Source organism: Dipodomys spectabilis, unplaced genomic scaffold (genome assembly GCF_019054845.1).
Source record: "Dipodomys spectabilis isolate Male_0828 unplaced genomic scaffold, ASM1905484v1 ptg000159l, whole genome shotgun sequence".
NCBI classification, from domain to species: Eukaryota; Metazoa; Chordata; class Mammalia; order Rodentia; family Heteromyidae; genus Dipodomys; species Dipodomys spectabilis.
The window spans coordinates 3,026,462-3,032,697 of NW_024870836.1; the positions used below are offsets into that span (position 1 = coordinate 3,026,462).

Sequence of the window (6,236 nt, forward strand, 5' to 3'; positions counted from 1 at the left end):
ATAAGATATTCTGTTTGTTCTGTTCCTACATGGAAGAAGGATAAAGGTTAAGGTAGACCTCATTTGGGAAAATTTCAACTGCAGAAGTTTAGAAGTAGCTCTTAAGCAAGGCCTACTTTGAATCCATTAGTTCTACAAAGCTAACTCAGTTGGATAAATAAGTACTTCAAAAAGCCATTCCCTTTGGACCTAGCTATGAATGCTTCAAAATGAAAAAGGCTTAAAATAGTCATTGACAAAATAATTGAAAATGTGAGCAATCGTCTGAACAATATAATTTTTTCCATTATGCACAGAATTTTAGGGAAATAAGATCAGTATCATTGTTAGGAACATTAAGGTTTCCTTGTTACAAATAGGCACCCAAGGATATAAGCCTGTATAAAGATTGCATCATTAAATTGCATACTTCAATTTAGGGGACACTATATGCTTCAGCAGCACGTATACCCCAATTGCAACAATACAGAGATTAACATGGCAATTGCACAGGATGATATGAAAATTTGTGCAATATTCCATATTTTTCATTCTTCAGATGCAAGAAATGAAAAACAGTTTTTCAAAAGTTGATTACAAAATTACAAGTGTAATAATACATGTAATTCATATAATTAAAAGTTATTTTCACATCACTGTATTAAATCTTCAAATTAGTGAAGTCTTTACATAGCATAATCTTTAAAAAAACTTTTGAAATTAGACAACATTGTCATTTTATCCCAAAGAAATATACTATAAGGACCTAGGAAAAAAGGAATCTTACACTGTTTCTATATGGAATGCAATCTGAAAGGACACATTTATTAATGAGCCTATATATTATAAAACAATGTAGAATTCAAAGTATTATATCTAGGACAGAATAAAATAGATTATGGATATTATACAAACATAGAATATAGAATACTTTAAAATATAATTTTTCAGACAAACACCAGAAATATGTTCAGTTTCTATACTACTCATTTCAACAGATAAGTTAAAATTCTTTCTGATTAAAAAAAGCACAAACTCTCCAGAAACCATTATAGATGTATACAAATCTCTTTTGAATACATTTTGACATCAAAGTCAGGCAATTCACTTGGAAGAATTCCATGGAATCCATGAATTGTTACAGTAAGGTATTGTTGTTATTTGGATTGTGAAAATATTTTGCATGGACACAAACAATGGAATGGAATTTATGAAATTTAAAAAACTTAACCAAACCATGGTGACTTAGAAAAGCAATTTGTACAGCCTTCCAAAACTTCAAAGAGATAGTGATATATACTTATCCGTTTGGCAATATCAAATGCAGTTTCTTCCAACTTATTCTTCAGACCTGATTTGACATAATGGTTCAACAGATGAAGATCCAACGTGTTTTTGCTATCTCTGTTCCCTGCAGCAATATGCAAGGGGGTCAAGAGGCCTTTAGTTTGGGAATTGGTATTTGGATCATGATGAAGTAATAAAACAGCCACTCTGGTATTATTCCACGTAAAAGCACTGTGCAGGGGTGTCCAGCCATCTACAGTTATTACAAGAATATCTGCCGATTGAGCCACCAACTCATGGCAAATGTCTAAGTATACCCTAGAGGTTTCCTGATGAAGATGGTTATACTCATCTTCATACCTAGTATTCACATGAGTGGCCTTTTTGGAAAGTAGTCCCTGCACTACTGTAGTAGTAAACAGATTATTTTTAGCAGCCCAAAGAAGAAATTTGCTTGGATCCTTCTCCATTTTTTTCTTGCAATTGATACCATTCCTCACTTTTTCATCGTGTTCCTCATCTTCATGACAATTGCCTAACCAGAGACTTTGAGTGCCATTGGGAATGATGTGTACATGTATTTCCCTAATAGTTCATGTTAGTTGAACTGTTCAGCAAAATCCGGTGAATTTTCTGCATCTGTTTTTTCACTATGATTTATTTTCTCTTTTTCCATTTTTACTATTTGAAATTATTCTAACTGTAGATTAGGGAATTGATGGAGAGCAGAGGAAAGATGTCCCTCCGTATTCAAAGATTCAGACTGAAAATATGGACCAGTGGTGTGTTCATGTGCAGTTTATTCTAGGAATGAGAAAAATGCATGCCTCTGATCAATTTATAGAGCACACAGAATTTTATGTTTTGAAAAAAGATGGAAATAGAATTTATGTATTTATTTGAAATTAGTAAATACATTTATAGCAGTCTACATAAAGAGACGTAGCTTTGACCAAATTGTAGACAAGAATCTAAATCCTTGATAATTGTAGGAAGAGATCTGAATGAAATCAGTTGAATCACACTTTTCCTGTAGAATGAAGGAATAGGTCCATTCAGCAAGAGAAGGCAAGCCAATTATATCTGTGACAAATCTTTGTGGAAAATGGTATCGAGGATTACTTACTGGTGATCCACTTGCACTGGAAGCATGATTCTGAAATATTCCTTGCAGATTCTCAACTATTGCTTTGATCATTATATTCTCCAAGAAGAAAAAGTGAGATTTAATTGATAGGAAAGGACTACTAATACATTTTGACTTCTTATTAAACACCTTCAATCATAGAAACCACTTAAAGACAATAGACAGGCCTACTTTTATATATGAAAACAAGTGTCTTTAATAGTCATGCAAAGGATTTCTATTTTATTACTGCATTATACATTTTTTCTAATGTTGGATAACAATAAATAATGAATCTATTAGAAAGCTCTTCAAGCTCATATGTCCAATAATGAGTTCTCTTATACTAAATCATGGTATTTTTTGTGTATGGTCTGAAGAAGAAATTTAAATTACTAACTTGATGTTTTGACAGGACAATTTCATCACTGTACATCTTGCTTCTATACTCAATTTTAGATTACGATCTAAGTATGTGAAATAGATAAGTATAGAGGAAAAAGTAGAAGCCACACTGGTAGCTCATGTCATTAATCCTAGCTAATCAGAAAGATGAAGTCTGAGGTTTGTGGTTTGAAACCAGACCAAACCAAAAAAAAGGCCATTAGATTCTGATTTGAAAGAAACCAACAAAAGCTAGAAATGGGGCTGTGGTACAAGCAGTGAAATGATAGCCTTGAGAAAACTAAAACAAAAAAAATATCAATTTCTGGGACAGAGCCAGGCCCTAAGTTCAAGCCCTATTATTAGCACCAAACAAATGAATGAATGAATTAGTTAATTAATTAAAAATAAATTAAGTGGTCACATGTGGATAGACAAGTAAAACATAAAACCCGTGGTGACTGGATAGTGTATTACTTTTTAGTAAGGCAAATTATCATTTATACTAATCATTAATATTTTATTTGAACTTTTTTGTGCAGTAAACCCTGAATTTAGCATGTATGCATATGTGTGTGTAAATGTGTGCATGTGCTGTTGCAATGTTGCTTGCCAATATGGACAAGGTGGGACTGAAAAGAGCTAACTGTGTTGCAATATTTTTATTTATCATTGTTTTGTCATGTTATTTCAGTTCGACCCCCCTTCTGTACACTTTATTTGTCAAATAATAACATCATCAGAATCAAATCATTTACATTAAGTTAGATAAAAGAGACAGCTTTAGCTCTTATTATATGCTAGGAAAGAAGATACAGACATAATTAGGTAGTAAGTGATTGCTGTAAGATGACTGTCAGTTCAAAATATGTATTTGACCTCTTAAATTGGTTATAATTTTAAAATATGCTCATGGAGTGAGTTTGACCGACTTGACCAAACCGGTATTACTCTCTGGTTATTCCCGTGAAACACAAGGTGGATAAATTCTGGCTTTCTGTTGAAAATAACTTTCTTTATAAGATCATATCTATTCTCACTAAGAGATAATCAACTCCAAATTTTTACGTTTGAATATCCCATGATATTGACTGAAAATCGGTATTGTTGATAAGCTTGCTAGATATTCCTTTCAAAAACAAACAAACAAAAAGCATGTGTCATCTCCATGTAATGGATGTATTTGAAGTTGTACATGCAAAGGGATCTTCACTAATGGCTCTTTTGTGGGAGTAACTATCGCAACTTAACAAATAAGGCTTTTCGTATATATATAACGAAATATAAATAACATCCCAGAGTGAATCTTGCAACTTCTGAAAAGCCTTTAAATATTTTAGAATTATTTCAGTTCATTGACTAAAAAGCTAAAGACATTTCTGAAATAAATATTGTTAAGATCTGAAAATGTAAGTGCATATAAAGGCTTTTATGCATCATTTTATGAAAATCTAGTTTTTATGAAACTAAATGGAATAGAATAGAAGAATGTAAGTGAATTTTGTAAGCTAATTTATTATTAGTATAACTTTGTTTTCTATTAACACAGTCCTCTGAATGTAGATGATGTGTGTAGATGATGTGTGTCTGTACTTTAGTTATTTTTAGGATCTTTGTATTTAAAGGAGTGGATTTTTGGTATAAATAAAGGTCTTTTAAAATGATTAGGATTAATCTTGTGTTTTGTGTACTACTCCCAAGAAAATGAGTTATTTTCAAGTGTTAATAGTTTATAATTGAATCTTCAGTATCATAAGAAATTTTTAAAAATTTAGTATTGATGACTTTTTAAACCAATTGTATTCACAAGTTGGAGACTCTTTAATTCATGCTTAGGTCTTGGTGTCTATGATTTTTAACTTCTCGTTCCTAGCATTAATGATAGGTCAGAGTGCGTTTTTGGGTATATGAGAGGTAAAATATTTATGTGGGGTCAAAGGTGATTTTTATATCAGTCTTGCTTTAATAACATTTTAAAGAAGTACATTTCTCTCAAAATGTTGCACATCAAAAGCTATCAAATACTTCTCATGGTAAACAACTTAGGTGAGCTACAATGTGGAAATGATTGGTCCATCATACCTGCAGTCTGTTTCCATTCAGAATTGGGCAGGTCATTCTATCTGTAAGACTGTGTTAAACAGAGATGGGGTCGCCAAGCATATCTAGAAATCAAGAATGTTACACTTTAGCAGTTCCTTTCACCAAGGAGGTGTAAATTGACTATGAACTTGGAGCTTTCATATTAAAGCTACCTATTTTCTAACAAAGATAAAGTGAAATATTATTAGAGTGTTCACAATAATTTTGGGAAATTTTCCTAGAATTAGTAGACTAAGTTCTGGTATTTTAGTCATAAAATAAAATGAGGTTATTTGATACAGTGGGAGAGGGGCCACAGGCTAACTCTTACCATGCGTACATGTTGTACTAGTAATTCCAACTCTGAAGACTTCAGTATCATCATCTGAGAATTAAAAATAGAAGCAGATCCACTTTATGGGAATATTGTGAGGATTAAATTAGATACCATAGGTAAAGTACTTGGAAAAACAATCAGCATTTGATACTTTCTACCTATTATTTTATCATGAAATGAATTCTAACATTTTACTGTGATTTTTATATTGTGTCTATTTAGAATACACAATGTGATGTATTGATATTCATTGCATTGGTCACTTTTCTTTCGTTATGAGGAAAATACCTGCAAATAATATTTCTGAGTAGGAGACTATTATATTAACTCATGGTTTAAGAGAACGCAGTTTAAGATCAGATGTCTCCATTGATTTTAATTATATTTTTATTAAATAGCTGGTCAAAAGAATTTCTATTCCACAAATCAGTTTATAAATACAATGGATCTTCACATAAATTACCCTTCCAAACCTCACCCCACTTTCATTTTTTCTAGTTTCGTACTATCAGCATTGAATATTATACCTTCCCTCTCTTCCTCCATAGCTCTTTATTCCTTCCCTTTGACTTTCTCTCACATCTTCCAAGTGACAGTTTCCTGGTATTCATTTCCTTGAATTTAAAGTTCAATTTTATAAGAAATTACACCGTTTAAATACTCCTCTGCAAATAGCATGCTTTGGTTAATACTATTATGTAATTGTAACCCCTCTGTCCGGTATTTTCACAATACAAAAATTTTCAGTTTTATGGTCGGTATATTTTGAAAAGAATGCCATGACTTTATGAAATAAAAATAGAATCTTTAATGGGTGTATTGTCACTATTGCCACCCAGATTAAAAAAAAAATTCTTAGACTACTACCTCAATTCTTATGCAAAAATAAAAAACGATTACAAAACTAAATGTGAGATGTAAAAACCTACAAAATATAAATGTAAAAATTCATGACATTGGATCAGTAAATGTTTCAAAAACTGACAAGGAAAGCATTAGCGGTTAAAGAAAAGCAAGAATAAACTGGATAATATCAACTGA

The 6,236-nt window shown here is 31.7% G+C and overlaps 1 pseudogene; it reads left to right on the top strand.

The window, feature by feature from the left end:
* Positions 1 to 429: 429 nt before the first annotated feature.
* On the top strand, positions 430 to 528 carry LOC122119023 (annotated as a pseudogene).
* The last annotated feature ends 5,708 nt before the right edge of the window (positions 529 to 6,236 follow it).